This window comes from Zalophus californianus, chromosome 3 (genome assembly GCF_009762305.2).
Source record: "Zalophus californianus isolate mZalCal1 chromosome 3, mZalCal1.pri.v2, whole genome shotgun sequence".
NCBI lineage: Eukaryota > Metazoa > Chordata > Mammalia > Carnivora > Otariidae > Zalophus > Zalophus californianus.
Window position 1 is genome coordinate 110,533,372 of NC_045597.1, and position 17,983 is coordinate 110,551,354.

A 17,983-nucleotide genomic window follows, 5' to 3' on the forward strand; every position below is an offset into this window, starting at 1 on the left:
ATGAATACAGCGCCCTGTGTACACCAGCCACCCAATTCTCAGAACTCCTAGTAAGTGTCTATCAATTCAGTTCAAATGATATTTTATATGCTACTTCGGTGCTAAGATTAATTTGAGGGGGGGAGATAGATAACATTTTTAAAAGATTCTGATTAGGTTCATACTTCAGTTTTTAAAGTATGGTTCAGATCAGATCAGAGTTAAGAAAATTAAACAAGTTAAGTAAAGTTTATTTCACATTTTGGTCTGTGGTAGTTTGCTCAGTATACACTTAGCACGTTCATATTGATTATGAACATGATGCTGATACCAAAGAGAATACCCACTCTTAGAATTTCAGGACTATTATGCAAATGGCTCCCAGATTTGGGTTTCAAACATAGACTTCTCACTCAATCTTCAGATATTCAACTGTCTGTTGGCAATCTCATGTGGATAGCCCATTGGCACCTTAAATTCAAAAGGTCCAAAACGAATTCATCATCTAATCCAATATACATGTTCTTTTGCTGTATTTATTATTGCAGCTAAAGGCAGAACCATCCACCAAACCGGAAACTCCCTTCGACTCCCAGCACTGTCCCTAAATTTCCATAAATAACTTAATGAATCCTGCCAATTTTATTTCCTGAATATTTCTCAAATCTGTCCCTTCAAATTCATCCTTATTCCCTTTTACTTAGTGAAGCCTAGTCTACTACAAAATCCACATAACTAACCTTCCTATTCCCAAGCCTGCCTTCCCAACAAGTTCATCCAACAGTGAGCTGCAGAAGTCATGTATTGAGAAGCAAATCCAGCCAGGTCACTCCCCTCTATAAATCGAAAGTCCCTTCAATTAGTATGTGAAATTTCCACACGAATGTGGTCTCCACCCAGCTCTACAAGCTCATTTTCTGCCCTGATCTATTTCATAATGAGAACTTCAAGTAAAATGAAATGATGTGGGCACCTTACATGAACCAGGCTTCCTTTTACCTCCATGTCCTGGTTATTGCTACCCATTTGGCATGGTATGCCACTGTCTCATACTCCTTTTCTCAAAGCAACCCACTAATTCTTTTGTATCATTTAAGAAGGAATTTTTATCACTCCTTCAACTAACACCCAAGTTAGATTATATACTCCTCTTGAGTGTTCCTGTATGTTTACACTTAACCAACTAGAATATAACTTTTTTTTTTTAAATTATCTGTCTTCAACTAATCAACAAAAATCTTGGAGGTGAGATTTGTTTCTTACTCACTGACCTTCATGTCCTCAATTCCTGCCTGTTCATAATTAATATACTGAGCAATGAATATGTGTATGTGTACGTGTGTGTGTGTGCGTGCATGTGTGATCTTTGACTCATTAACTTTGGTCACATTATCATATATCAAATTTTTTATATTCACAAAATGAATACAAATTAACAGAAGGGACTTTTTGTGACAGCATTTGCTTGATAAACAGCAGAGAAAAACCTACAAATTTTTCATTATTTCCTCTCCAGTTATGTTAAACTGATTTTTGTCTTCTATTTTAAGATTTCATTTATTTATTTGAGAGACAGAGAGAGAGAGAGAGAACACATGCACACAGGGAGGAGAGGGAGAGGGAGAATCTCAAGCAGACTCCTTACCCAGTGTAGAATCGGACATGGAGCTGGACCTCACGATTCTGAGATCATGACCTGAGCCGAAATCAGGAGTCCGACACTTAACCAGCTAAGCCACCCAGGTGTCCTTTGTCTTCTATATTAATAGTAATTCTAACATTCTTCAGACCCCACAGTGGTTTCTAGATCTTGCCTATCACAATGAAGTGCCCTGCCATTCTCTTCACCCTATATCCTGTGCCACAGCCGTGCCAGACTCCTCAGCACTGCCCCAAGCACACGTCTGCACCTCGACCTCTGCATGAAGAACCATTCCCTCTCCTATTCTCCTGGGAAACACACACTCCCATAAACTCCATGTGTGGCCTGGGCACTTCAAGTCATTTTGTCTAGTTTTTATTTTCATAAATCTTTGGGCATCTCTCTGGCCTAGCACTCCCTTGGCATTCAGTGTGCCTCCCAGTCTGCACAGTAAGCGCCCCTTCCTTGTTCCATGCAAAACGCCTGTGACAGAGATGTTCAATAAGGATTCATTTCATGTAGTCTAGATCAATTTGTTCCTACTCCTATTCCCCTCCACTGGGACTACTGAAAGGACTTGGATTTAGCCACACGCTCTCCCCCTTAAACAAATATTCCCTATGAAAATTCAATCATCTGTATAGCTTCATGAGTAATCTTCAGAGACAGATCTCCAGCTTTCATATATTACCTGAACTCTAGTCCTCCACTTCCAGCAGCCCACGAAATATACCTACATGGAGGCCATGCTATTACTTTAAACTTGGTACACTAACATGGACTAATCCATCCCTTTCTTCCCCCATCATTCCTTGCCCAACTCACTTCACTCTTTCTGCCAAGAGCATAGTATTATGCTAGATCCCTAGGGTAGGGTTGAAGGCATATTTGATTATTCCCTTCCTCTTAACTCCTAAAACAAAGTATTGCCAAGCTTTGCTAATTTCTGCTATAAATAATATGCTAAGTTTTCCCTCTTCTCCCCACCCTCCAACACTGGGTTTTTATCAGCTCAGGCCACAAAAATTGAGTATCTTACATGATTTTCCTGTCTTCCACTGCTTTCTAACATATTGCTTCCATGTTAATCTTCAAAATACACTTTGACTAATTAATCTGTCACACCCTTTGGGAAACTAAAGAAAATGAGAACAAGAGACCAATTTAGGTTATTATAAAGCAAAACATTAGGTAACTCTAATCCTCAAAATCTTCCAAATTAAAGCCTGGTTAATGGGTAGAACTCTGGGTTTCTTGGATTTCAGTCTACTACTTATTTCATCATTTAAACTGACGGAGTTACTTTCTGAGAAAAGTCTCGGTCCTGCCAGCAAATCCTTCTGCAGCTCAAGGATATAAGCCAGATTTTTACTTTTATAACACAACACCATCTTTGGCAACTACAGAATTAGGAACTGTAGCATATGGATCTTCTTTCAGTCAACACAGAATACCAATACCTCAGATACTTGTTAATGACCTGAAGATTATTTGCCCTAATACAAATTAAAATATTTATAGATGAAATAATGATACACAAAATTCGCTTCAAAATAATCCATGGGGGGGAGGGGAGGATAAAGTGGAAGAGAATCACCGATGAGATAAGATCGATCATGAGTTGATAACTACTGAAGCTGAGTGATGGGAAACCAGAGCTTTATGATACTACTATCCCTACATTTATGTTTAAAATTTTTCCATAGAAAGTTAAATTTGAAATCAAATGCTATAAAACATTATCAGTATTTACCATGAATAATGGAGCTATGGCTGATCATCTTCTATATCTCTAAATATTCTTCTCAGTTTTCTAAAATGAACAAGACTTACTTTAAGAAAATTGTTAAATGTTAATGTTTTAACCTATCCTCTCTACATCAGTTAACACTCTTCTTGCTCAACTAATATTTGAAAGGGATATGTTAGTTATTCATTCTTTAGGATCACTGAAACTTTATCATCTTATCAAGTGAAACAATCATTAAGCTATGCCCCTACACTATTTTATTCTGGTCCTCAGTAGAACTATCTGCATAAGAAAAATTATTAGCTTATTCTTGCTTTTTACTGAGAGATGCTCTGTGAATTAACATAACAGAAAACATAGCCACATTTTTTTTAGGAATTGCAACAAAAAATATCCATTATTATAGTCAATGCTCCTTAAAATAAAGATCTACCTAATGCAATCCAGTTAGAACTATGGTTTTTAACATAAGCTACACATTAGAATCACCTCAGAGATTTTAAAAATCCTGATGCCTAAGCCACACCTAAGACCAATTAAAGTAGAATCAGAGGCAGTGAGATTCAAGCATCAGTACTTTTTAAAGTTCCTAAGCGATTTTAATGTGCAGCCAAGGATGAGAGATATTGTTTTAAAACTATATAAATCGGTGATATTTTGTTGATTTTTTTCTCATGGAAATTCTCAAGCATACACAAAATCGACAGAATAAGTCCCATGTAACCAACACACAACTTCAACAGCTATCAATATTTTTGTTAGGGTTAGTTCAACTATTCCTCCCACTTTATTTTTATTTATTTATTTTTTGCTGGAATATTTTAAAGCAAATGTCAAATATACAATCATTTCATCTTGCAGTACTTCGGTATGCAAACATTGTTTCTTATGATTAACTGACTTAATTCCTTTTTATTAGACAACAAGAGGCCCTGATGAGCTTAGATTTTGTTCAAATGGATTAAGTTTCTTGAAATTAGAATTTCTAAAATAGCCATGTTTCCTCTATCCCTCTGTTATAACTTGGAATTTTATTTTTGCTTTTGTTTTAATGGTTTTCAGTTATACTGTATATGTGCATTTTAATGAAAACAGATCTTTGATTGCATGGGTTTTAAACATACCCTCATATTACTGTCCTCTCAAGAATATATATAGTATCGGGGCACTTGGGTGGCTCAATCGTTAAGTGTCTGCCTTCGGCTCAGGTCATGATCCCGGGGTCCTGGGATAAAACCCCACATCGGGCTCTCTGCTCAGCGGGAAGCCTGCTTCTCCCTCGCCCACTCCCCTATTGTGTTCCCCATCTCGCTGTGTCTCTCTCTGTCAAATAAATAAATTAAAATCTTAAAAAAATATAAAGTATCTATTCTGCCTATTACATCGTGTCAAATGTTTGACTTCATTCATAGCATGTATTTTTCTTCATTATAAAACTAATGTATTTTCATTATAAGATAACTTGAAAGATACAGAAATAGAAAAAGGAAAGAATATCATCACCTATAATTCTATAACCTATATGTAACAATTTTTTACATTTTGGATATTTTATCCCAGTTTTTTTCTAAACATACAAACACATTTTACAAAATTGAGATTTTACTATATGTATCATTTCCATAATGTAATTTTAAAATAATATTTTCATGAGCTTATTCCCGTCTTTAAATCTTTAAAACCATGATATTTAAGGGCTATAGAATTAATAATTCCACTATACGAATATCTTTTGATTTACTAGGCTATTCCCTTATTATTGGATAGTTGGATTTATTTCCAGTGTTTATACATAATGCTTTGTTGGTAATTCTAACGATGATCCCTTTGTCAAGAACAGTAAAGGGTCTAAGATTTTGCCCTACCTGGAAGTTAACAAGTTAGCCTGCTGGCATGCTGGCAGCACACATGACACTCCTGGGTCAGACAAAGGACTTACTGCTTAGGACACAGTAAGCAGCATGAGCTTCATTTCACATCAGTCCTCCTTGTTCCCCAAGGCCCACCAGGGTAATGTTGAGTGGCCCAGATGGATGATGCACAGGGAGTGAGTTTGCATCACAGTTAAGGAACCCTGAGCTTAGGAAACCCAATCTTCCATAATGAGCTACAAGCAAACTTGTCAAACTTTGCTCCAAAGGGAGACATTATTATCCTGGACAATAAATAAACCAGCCATCTGATCAGAGGAGAGGTATTATGTCTATACGCCAATGCTGTTGTGCTATGCAAACCTCCTTGAAAAAATAGTCCAGACCAATAAGGCATTTAACGCCTGCTTGCAAAACATACCGAAATATGTGGCCCATAGAAAATTGCCTCCCAAATTCCTTAGGACAAATATTTAGTGTGATTACTGAAATTCCTGATACAATATAGTACCATCAAATTATTTTCTAAAAAGACTGAACTGTTTTATACTCCCGTCGATAACATATGAATGTTTCTGCTTCCCTTTCAAAAGCTTCCATGATTTTAACCTTAACTTCTCCTATTCTACTGTTCCCACAGAATATATCACATTAATTAGAGGCAGAAGAGCATAGTGATTAAGGAGAGAGACTCTGCGGCCAGAAAGCCTGAATTTAAATAGCAGTATACTGGGCGCCTGGGTGGCTCAGTTGGTTAAGCGACTGCCTTCGGCTCAGGTCATGATCCTGGAGTCCCGGGATCGAGTCCCGCATCGGGCTCCCTGCTCAGCAGGGAGTCTGCTTCTCCCTCTGACCTTCCCCCCTCTCATGTACTCTCTCTCTCATTCTCTCTCTCAAATAAATAAAATCTTAAAAAAATAAAAATAATAAATAAATAGCAGTATACTATTTACTAGATGGGAGACTTGGAATGAATCACTTAACAAATTCGTGTCTCAGTTTTTTCAACTCAGAAGTGAAGATAATAATCACCTTATTAACTATTAATACAATTAGAAAATGTGTTAATACATGGAGAGCACTTAGAACAGTGCCTGGAAGGTAGTAAATGCTATGTAACTATATGCTTTCATTACTATGTCTGGCAGCTCTTCTGTGTCCATTCCAGTCCTACCCATTCTTCAAAGTTGAGTCAGATACCAATGCCTATATGAAAACAAAGGATTTTTTCTGCTCTGAACTCCAAGTTTTATTCCATACCTCCAGACCTTTTGACTGCATAGTATATTCAGAGGTCTGGACTAAACACATGTCTTTTATTTCTAATGCTTCATGACTTTTCACCTGAATGACAGTACTAAAAGGCTTGTAGTTTTTACAAAAATTTCTAACCTTTCTCGATCCTACTGGTATCAAAATAACGCTGCCAAATTCTGATTACTGCAAATAAAAATCTTTATATATCAATTATGCAAAAAACTGAAGTGATTTTTTTAAGGGAGTAAATCAATAACTTTCTTTGTGTTGATAAGCAGTCAATTAAAACAGTGCTGGATATTTCAATATTTGAATGAAATATTTTTAGCAAAATGTTTCCTGTATTATAATATATCAAGATAGTAGAAATCATAGCCACTCAAACTGCCAGAGCAATATTAAAATTCACCATGACAAAGGTGACACAAATTGAACCAGGACTAAAATTAATAAAGTAAGAGACCAAATAATTTATGGAATAGAGCCATTTGACTGGGACAAAAACCAGGTTACAAATGCAGAAAACTTGCAATTTCCTAAAATAAAAACATGTACTACATGGTAGCATCTTCATTGTAGTAGGCATTTTGAAAACCAGAACTATGGTTATTTTTTAAGATTTATTTATTTATTTAAGACAGAAAGAGGGGGAAGGAGGGCCCAAGGGAGAAGGAGAGAGAGAATCCTAAACAGGCTTCATGACCAGTAGGGAGCCTGACGTGGCCCTTGATCTCACGACCCTGAGGTCATAAACTGAGCCAAAATCAGGAGTCAGATGCTTAACCAACTGAGCCACCCAGGCATCCCAGAAGTACAGTTATTTTTAGCACAAAGTTAAAAATAACATTATGATTCTAAATAATATACCTTATAATATTATGTGTCACCAGAGTTTTTATCATATTTTAGTATATCTAGTATAAAATTAAATATTATAGAAACCTTATAAGATGGAAAGCACAAGTGTTATTTTTTTCCACTCACACATAAAGAGTTGAGACCCCAAACCACAAAATAAAAATATTTTTGAAACTAAAACACAGTTGTATGTAGAATGTTGAAAATCATGCTAAATATTATTTTAAATAATTTAAATGACTTAAAGCCAATTTGTTTTTTATTTAAATAATTTAAATTATAATTTAAATAGTTAACATACTATTCTCAATTAAATATAAACCATGCTAGTTATTGTCTCATTAAAGGACTTCTTAAGTTCTGTTAAAAAGTTGTCTTATAAAAGAATAGAGTGGTACATGAAAATATTCAAAAGAACTAAGATATATATTTTTGACTAGCTTGTCAGTATCTATAAGTAAAGCAGGGATACACAAATATATACACATATCAGCCCAGAAATGGGGGAATAATAGATGTATACGCCTCACCCAAGAATTTGACCCAGGAGGAATAAAAAATTTAATGGAAGTAGAGTTGGGAGAATACACAGTGGCCCAAAAGACAAAGTTTCTTGCTTGCTTCCTCCTCTCTTCTCAACTCTCCTTTCTCTCGGGTAAAACCCCTTATTTTACCTTTGGGTTTTTCTGCTTTTTGTTTTGTTGTTGTTTTTATTTCTTAAAAATACATTAGTTTTAGGGGCACCTGAGTGGCTCAGTCAGCTGAGCATCCGACTCTTGATTTCACCTCAGGTCATGATCTCAGGGTCGTGAGATCGAGCCCCAAATCAGGCCCCGCACTCAGCACAGAGTAGGCTTGGGATCCTCTCTCTCTCCCTCTCCCCCTGCCCTTCCCCTACTCAAATAAATAAATAAATAAAATCTTTTTTAAAAATACATTAGTTTTAGATGTATAATATAATGATTCAACATACTACAAAAAGTCACCAAAATAAGTCTAGTTAATATCCATTACTATACATAAGTGCAGTTTTGTCTTCCTATGATCTTTTAAGATCGACTCTCTCAGCAACTGGGTGTTATATGCAAACAATGAATCATGGAACACTACATCAAAAACTAATGATGTAATGTATGGTGATTAACATAACATAATAAATAAAAAGTAAAAGATAAATTAAAACAAAGATCTACTCTCTCAGCACTTTCAAACACAATACAGTATTATTAGTGATAGTCACAATGCTATCCATTATGTCCCCAGGACTTATCTGTTTTATTTTGACCACGTTTGTTACCTTTGTTTTGAGTGACATTTTTGGGTATAGAATTCTAGGTTGCTGGTTTCACGTTTCCTTTCAGTGCTTTGAAGGTTTTGCTCCACTGTACTCTCCCTTGCAATGCTTCCAATGAGAAATGTACTGCTAGGTTTAACTTTGTTCTGAAGTAACTCATTGTTATTTAAATGCAGCTGCTTTTAAGACATCCTCCCAAACACTATTAAAGACAACGGACCCTAAGGTGGCTCCCCTGATCTCACCTCCTTGTATTCATGCCCTATGTAATCTCTCCCTTTGAGTGCAGGCAGGACCAGCTACTTGCTTCTAAACAACAGAATACAGCATAGGCAACAGGGTGTATCTGCTTATACTACACACGATTGTATCATCTTGTCTTTCAAGGAGACTCTCCCTTTCTGGTTCCAAGGACATAAACAGACATGTTAGGATGGCTCACATACCAAGAGAATAAGGGTGTCCTCTGGGCAAAGGTACACAAGAAACTGAAGCCCTTAGCCTGATAGCTGACAAGAAATTGAATACTATCAACAAGCACGAGAGCTTGGAAGCAGATCCTTCTCCAGTTGAGCCTCAGTTGAGACCACAGCCCTGACTGAATCATGAGGTTTTCTAGTCTGGCTGTGGGAATGGGGACTATTTCTGCCCTTTTATGAGCAATGGGCATTATTTTTATTCATCTCAGATGGTTCTTTCTCTGGCCTTGAGAGTTTCCTAACATGCATGAACGGATCTGTACTCAGATAAATGCTCAACTGGGACCCTCTGCAGATCTCCAGAGTTCTTTCTTTCAGCAGCTTTCTTTATTTCAGTGTGCTGGATTTCTTTCCCCGCATCTAGACTTTTACCTCTATCTCCTCAATTCCATAGGTCTCCTAGTCCTTCCCTGGATTCCTCCTCTTTGCATCTGGGCCTAGAAACTCAAGCAAAAAGCTGGGGCAATCAGAGGGCCCACTCTATCTAACTGCCTGCTCTCAGGGATCACTGCCCTTTGCTGGATGATATTACATTTTGAATGGTTTCACATTCTTTGTCCACTTTTTCTTTGTTTCAGATGGAAAAGCACATCTAGTTGTTTATTTCATATTAGTTGAAAGTAGAAGTCTTCCAACAAATACATTTAGCCATAGAACTAAAATCAAAAGGAATGCAGGAATTAGGGTGGCAAAATAGAACAAAAAAGATCTTTGTTCTGACTGAAGATACAGTAAAAAAAGTTAAAGAAATTTGGGAAGTAGAATAAATTCATCTATTGCCTTAACCATAATAGCTGGTAGTCTTCAGATACTATTAAAAGATTACAAATCAAACTATAGAAGCATGTGCATATTTAAAGAATATATTGGTAAAAAGTAAGTAATGTTGATGTGAAATCAGATGATAGAGAAAGAGCAATGGATAAGTGGGAACATATTAATTTTATCATAACTGGTTACAAAGAACGAATAGATGCTAACTCAAAAATTAGTAGGGGTGCCTGGGTGGCTCAATTGATCAAGAATCTGCCTTTGGCTCAGGTCATGATCTCAGGGTCCTGCGAATGAGCCCCACAAAGGGCTCCCTGCTCAGCAGGGATTCTGCTTCTTCCTCTCCTTCTACCCCGCCCCCTCCACTTGTGCTCTCCCTCACTCTCTTACTCTCTCTTTCTCAAAAAAAAGTGAACTTAGGGTGTCATTGAAAGGTTTAATTATGAAGGTAACCGATAAGAAAAAAAAGTAAAATTTCCTAAACATCAAAAGAACCACACATACACACATACACACAAAAAAAATTTGTAGAAAAAAAAAAAATTTACCTACCAGAGGAAGAAGAGAATCTAAAAGACAAATCAAAACAAACAAAAATAGATTTTCCTGAGACAGAGAAAGTTGCCTCCTAAAAATGATCCACCACCATCACTATGATACTACCACCATTCCAACACACAAAAAAGGCACTAAGCTTGCATGATTTCACAGGGAAATTCTATCAAATTTTTAAAGAGCAGATAAGTCCATTTCTTTTTAAGGTGGTATTAATAGGGGGTGGGGAACTTCCAAATTATTTTATTTTTATGAAGTGAGTATAAGAAAACCGATACATAACAGGTAATCTCACTTATAAACAGATGCCAAAATCTTGAATAAGATAGTAGCAAACAGAACTTAGCAAGATACAAAGACAGTAAAACATCATGAACAAGCGATCTTTTTCCTCAAAATACAAGCATGGTTCAATATTAGTAAATCAATAAGATTCATCATTTCAATAGCTCTAAAGAGAAAAAACAATCACATGATAATGAGTAGGTATTGAACAAATTTAACAACTATTCATGATTTTTTAATTCAATAAAAAATTGTTATTCTTCAAATAGGAATATATTTTTGTCACTATAATAAAATACATTCAGTTCAACTCGAAAGCCAGCCTCACACTTAAGATGAAACATTAAAGTCAGAAACAAGACAAAATACTTACTATCACACTACTATTTAGCATTGTGCTCCAGGAACCAGCTGACAGAATTAGAAGAGAGAAAAAAAATGAAAGAAAAAAAAAACTGGAAAGAAATAAGTAAATTTAAAAAAAAGAAATAAAGAAAAAAGAAGTAAATGTATTAGTATTTGCGGACAAGATTAGAAAGCTCAAGATCATCAACCAAAAACTATTTATCACAAAGAATCAGAGAATTTGGTAAGCTTACAGACTACAAAATTAGTATGTTTTTAAATTATTAAAATATTAAAAATATTATGGTTTATGATATATATAACATACACACCTATACCTATATGTACACACAGCAAGTCTTTAAGAAAAGATTGCATAAACAGTAGTACACATACATAGGTAAAGTTCCTAGGAATAAATTTAAGAAATGGGTAAGACCTCTATGCAGAAAATGTTAAAGTATTACTGAAAAAGTTAAAAGTATTACCCACAGATGACTTGAAAAAATGAAAAGCTGTACCATTACATTGGATAGGAAGAGTTAACATAAACAGACATGGATTCTCTTTGAGTTTATTTATCTTGACCACAATTTTAAAAAGGTTGTTTTTGCAGATTTTAAACTGGAAAAACAGATCCTAATTTCCATAGCTAAAGACAATGAGAAAACAATAGCCAAGAAAATTCTGTCAGAGGTGGTGGGTGGGGGGAAGGGATGATCAACTGGAAGTGGAAATGGAGATTAACCTCACCAGACATTAAAAAATACTTTAAAATCTCAAAAATAGCAAGTATAACACTGATTTAAATGCAGACACAGACCAATGGAGAAGAAGAGCAGATCCAGAAATAGAATACATACAAGGAATTAGCATATGATAAAGGTAGCCTCTCAAAACAAAGATGAACAAACTAATAAATGGTGTTGAGTCAGCTTGGTAGGCATCTAGAGAAAAAGTAAACTGGGATCCAGACCAGCAAGCACCAGGATAAATTTCAAATGATCCAAATGTTTCACTGTAAAAAATGTAACCACAGAAGTACTATAAACTGCTGCATGAACCCTACAAAATCACTTCTCCTTAGGTCACAGCTTGCTATCCAATGGAAAAAAGTGAGCCACAAATGCAAACGATATATATAATTAAAAATTTTCTAGCAGCCATTAAAATTTTCTAGTAGCCATTGAAAAAAGGAAAATAAAGAAGATGAAATCAGTTTTAATATTTTATTTAACTCAATATATCTAAAAATATCAGCATATAATCGATGTAAAAATTATGAAAAAATTGCATTATTTATTCAAACATTTTTAATTCAGTGTGTATTTTACAGTTATAGTTTATCTCAATTCAGAACAGCCACATTTCACAGGCTCAATAGCCACATGTGGCTGATGACTGCCAAACCAGTCGCCAGGCTTAAGAAGTGCAGGCTAAGCTCCACAAAGGTAGGGAATAGGGCTCTTTTGTTCGCCTCAACTTACCCAGTGCTTGTATAGTGTCTGGCATTTATTTTTATGAGACCAAGAAGGGAGGAGGGAAGAACAGAAATGTGTCCTGTTTGAGAATCAAAGGCATTGGTATAATGAAGGGGGGAATCATTTGCTACATTAGAGATCTTGGATTCAAGTCTTAACTCTAAAATTACCGAATGGGTAACTTCAGCACAGCACACTTTTTTGAACCTGATGTATAAAAGGAGATTTTTCCTGCCAACCTACTCTTTAGGGTTTGCTATGAGGAAAAAATGAAACCATGTAGACATAAGTACATTGTGAGGCACTATAAAAATGTCATCTACCATTACTCAGGTAAAGAGCACTGTCTCTATGATCATTGTTTCCAGAGGATACAATCTTCCTGTTTTGATGACTGTCACCGTCTATCCCCCACCCATGCACGTGCAGGCTGAACTTCTGCAGCATGTTGCTCCATACTCTATCCCTGGAAGACTACTATTTTGATCTGTAAATTTGTGTTCAATGCCTCGCCCTGTACTTCAACTGTCTGTAGATAGAAGCCTCTCCGCCTTCACTTGACAAGGAGAGGCTTTCCTGAGGTGTCTCACACCCTTTTATCCTGTTGGGCTCTGTTCAGTTTGCAGCATCTACTCACCAGTCAGTCTGTGATGTAGGCTAGGAACTGGTTATAACAGAAACCAGAAAAGGAAAAGTGCCTGAAATCCTAAGATGTTCCTCAGAGAAATGCAGAGACTGAAATGTGTTGGTTAGAGAGGAGCCCATGGAAGGCAAAAGAAAAAGAATCAAGGAGCTTCTGATCAGAACTTGGATCCAATTTTGCCACATTTTCAGGGATGACTTGGGTTATCAGAAGGTTAGTATTCATCTCTCTCCCTGATCCCTAATTAGTAACTTCTGGCTGCTCGGTAAAAAGGAGGAAGAGTCAGAGGAACACGTTCTTTCTCCACAAAGCTTCCCTGATTTACTGAAGTCATCAAAACTGGCATTTTGTGTCAGTGAATTTGAAAAACAGAAATACAGTCTTTCAGATTACCCTCCTCCAGCCAGAGTGCCTGAGCTAAAAGCCTCCTAGATTAAGGTCACTTTGACAGCAAGAGTACCAGTATGACTTCTAAATAAAACAATCCTCTCATTTTCAGGTAATACAGTATATTTCTTTGTTGACAGTAGAGCAGAAAGAGCATAAGCCAGAAAACCTGGTTTTTCTTCTGCCTGCCACTTAAAAGTGGCCTATCTCTGCACAAATAACTTAATCTCTCCCAGCACATTTCCGTATCTGTTAGGTGAATATAATTATGGCTTGCTTACCCAACTGTTTTGAGAATATTCACTGCCACTTTAGTTAGGCTTTGCTATTACACAGAATGGTTACGGGAGGCTGGTATGTTACTATTACAGTGATCTCTGGCATGGCCTATAAATAAACCATTGCTGAGGAACTTTAAGAAGATATTGGGGTAGTTTTTCTGTGAAAGAGCTGTATTATACACATGTGATTTTACTATAGAGTTGCATACATACTTGTATATTCCATGCCAAACCTCCAAATATTGTTATGTTTAATCTCAATTTTCTACTGTGGTTTAGATATCCTTTCCACAGCAGGTGCATGATGCAATTAAGCTGAATGTTCCTAAAGATAAGTGAGAGCAGAAAAGTGAGCCATCCCTTTACTCCATACATATATGATCACAGAAGGAGATGGTTCGAACCATCTTCATGATATGGGGCTAGGACTTTTGTCCTGATTCAAAAGTGAAACAGTCCTGATGCAAGGAGAGATTGGAGAAAGGGCTAAGATTCATTAGACAAGAATCACTGACAGAACTCAGCACAGTTAGGCAATAGCCACTCAGTTTTCTACATGTATTGCTTGGAAAGAGGCTAAATTTTAACAGATAAGAGTCCCACTTGCACACAGGTTTCTAGCTGGATTAAACTCCTAAGAAGGATTTAGTATTTAAGTTTCCTATGAAGGGGGTCTTTGTTCCCACTAAGGCCTTAAGAATAATTTTAAAGAAGGAAGAAAAGAATAATATGCAATTTTGTAGTTCTTTATTGTAAAGTGAGGCCCCTATGTTTCCCCAGAAAAATAATTCCTCTTACTGTTCTCATTCACAAAAACTGAAGCATTCCCAGTGTCTGACTAAAGCAGCATAAAGTTAGGGATATTACTCAGTGGATTTATTCCTGTGAAGATGAAAACATACAATGGAACAAAGAGGAAAAAAAGATAATCTTAAGGCCACAGATAACTGACCATATCTAAGACAGAATTCCTTAAGGGAAGCCAAAAATGCACTGGAAGCTCACTGTTTGTTTCCTTTTTATTTTACTTTTTTTTTTTCTCTTTAGTTAGAAGATACGCAATTTGATTGATGGTATTTTTTCCACATTGGTGACATTTTAAATGGAAACCAAGATTTTTTGGGGGTGGTTGTAATAGCTCGATGAAATCTTTAACATGTGCCAAAATGTTTCATTAATGTAAGTCAGCCAAATAATCCTCTTGCGTTGTAAAAATATTTCTTTTTAAAAAAAATGCTTTCTGAACTGTTAAAAAATTAGAGCACTCTGAGTTTAGCTACAAATACATAGGTTATAGTGACTAATGTTGTATCTGTATTTCTTCAAAGCAAAGAGGAAAGATAATGTGATCTTGATGAAGTCAGATATGAAGTTCTCATCGTTTTTATGTGAAGTAATTACTATTTTTAAATTTAGATGGCTATCAGTAATCTGAGATTCAACCAAGCTGCTGTGTTTCTCATTCAAAACAACTGCTTGCCCTCGTTAAGAGCTATGAGGTTTCTGCCTTTAGGTTTGTTGTATTTAGGTCATGATGGCCAATGACCAGCACAGATTCTCTTTTACTCTGTATATTGGTTTTTCTGGTTGAAGTAAAGAGCCAGTCCATGTCTGATTAGTGGTAACCATAAAGACGTGTGTTATTTAAAAGTAGGAAAACTGCCTTCAGTGAACAGAAAATGATATACTTAACAGTAAAGCAGAAAAATATAGTGATGCACTGGAGGTGAAAATGGGGGAGCCTTAACTAACTTACAGGGAAATTTCCATAACAGATTCACTAGTAATGCTTATTTAATAACGATTTCCTGTCATGAACTATATTTATCATATACTGCCTCTCTGACATGACATTGTATTTAATGTTTTTGAGAGCCATGTTTTTAATCAGATTAAACTCAAGGAAACCGATAGGTATCTGTTTGGCTCTTAGCTTTAGCTTCTGTTTCTTATTTAGTCACAAGACTATTATTTCTGGAATCTTTATAAACACATTTGCTGGGATTGCCACAAGAGTGCAGCTTATGTTGGTGAGGTCAGAAAAATGTGTGCCAGTGGTTTTCATGATCTATGCACAGAGTGCATTACAGAATTGTTTAATAAATTAAAGACAACTAATGCAAAATGTGTTCCTTTCCCCCCTGGGATTAAGCATCTAAAAACACAATTTATTTTTACATTCAAAAAATATTTTCTTAGGAACTAAGTAACCAAGAAGAACGTTCAAAGAAAAGTTAGTACAATGTTATTCATTATTGAAACGTATTTACCTAAAGCTAAAATCTCCATTAATAAGCTTAATGATCTCAAAGCTAATTTACTGAATAAGCAACAATAATTTTAATAATCTATATAACAGCTATGACATTACCTAAAATGCAACATTCCAATATTGTCAGTGAGCATATCAAGTTGAATACCTGAAAGAGCTCTGGAGGACAAATTTTCCTTCCTTCAAATCAAAGACACTTTGAAAATGCTCCCTAGTTTAGGATTTCCCATGGCAGATATTCTAGTAACCAACCAATAGCGTCAAACCGTGCATTAGATCAGGATTAATTCATATATCAAAGTAAGATTAATGTTAAAAACAGAAATTAACAAATAAAGTGTAAAAGAGAATTAAAAAGGAACTAAAGGCTGGCCTTCAACACTCCAGTCCTCAGCACATGAAAAATGTTCACAGGCTTCAATGGTTGCATAATACATGCAACATGCAAAGCCACTTTAGTGCAGATATAATAATGTTATTTTTTCATCCACATAAGTTGCCTATCTTTTCTTAATATAAATAATTATACAATAATTTCCTCAGTAAGTACCTGTGGCTTTGAAGCTTCCTCTTTAGAATATCTTAAAACTGCTGCAGGGCATGCATGAAAGACACTTGATTAACTGGTAGGATATAATCGAGTGAACCGGTACTAAACTAAAAACCACTGAGTAGCATCCACAGCACGTTATCAGGTGCATTTTCATGAAGTATACATTATATGGGAAAAGAGAATAAATATTCTTCAATTATCCGTAACAAGAATAGGAAAGCTTTGAGGCTGTTATTAATTAGTGGTTAACAGGATTTCTGCTGAAGTTTTTCTTGTAGGTATTATAAGACTATATCTGAGTGTAAGAAGTCTAAGAAAAATTAAAGTCAATGTTATTAATGAGATTCATTTTAATATCTCTGTGGTTATATATAAATTCAGTCTACATTCTTTTTGCTTAATATTGATAAAATATTTCATGAACAACTTACAGGTTGGGTTTCAGGTGAGCAGAAATAAATAGACTATTTATAAGCACAAGATATACTTTTAAACCAACTTTTAAAAATTTCACTGGATCTTTCAACATTTGTTTGAAATCCTTACAAGATATTCATCTATTTGTGGCATCATATAGGTCTGTCTCCCCATCTGTCTATGTTTTTCATGAAGACTAGTATCTGGTACATTTTTTTTTTCTTCCCCACTTTAGTAACTATTCATTGGCCCACTGCTATGCCAATTCTGCAGTTGTCCGACAGCTTCTATCAACAATTTTTTAATAAAATACAAGCCCTCTTTTACAGGGCAAGGGGGCACATAATCAACGTATTTAATTTTGACTAAATTTAACTCTGTAGGGTTAGAAAATTAACGCCATCAAAATCTATTATTGTCAAAATAAATACACTGGCAACATGATGTAACTCAAATTTAAAAGACTGAATTTTCTAAAAGTAACATATATATGGTTATTCATCACAGCACTTCAGTGCTATCCTCCCAAAAGTAACCTTCTCTTACATGACCAGATTTGTTAACAAATTCACATCTCGCACTTATGGACATTGTGAAGAATCCTTTTTTAACAGGATATCCTGACAACATCGCCCCACCCCCACCCCCAGCCCGGACTTGGTAGCCTGAATCCAGCACAAACTCATCTGGTTTGACTAAAATCATTAAATCATTGCATTATTTGGCAGTGGTTTCCTCATACGTGGCGCTTAGAGCTCACTGAAGCTCAAACAGTACAGGAAATGCAAATCATGCAAACCACCCTCATGATGGCGACGTACAGTGGCGTGATTGAGCGGCAGTACGCATGGCTCGTGGGCTGA

General features: G+C 35.9%; 1 protein-coding gene across 8 annotated transcripts in view; it reads right to left on the bottom strand.

The window, feature by feature from the left end:
• GTDC1 (glycosyltransferase like domain containing 1) overlaps positions 1 to 17,983 on the bottom strand; it is a 478,402-nt gene that overhangs the window by 309,006 nt on the left and 151,413 nt on the right. The window lies entirely within an intron of this gene.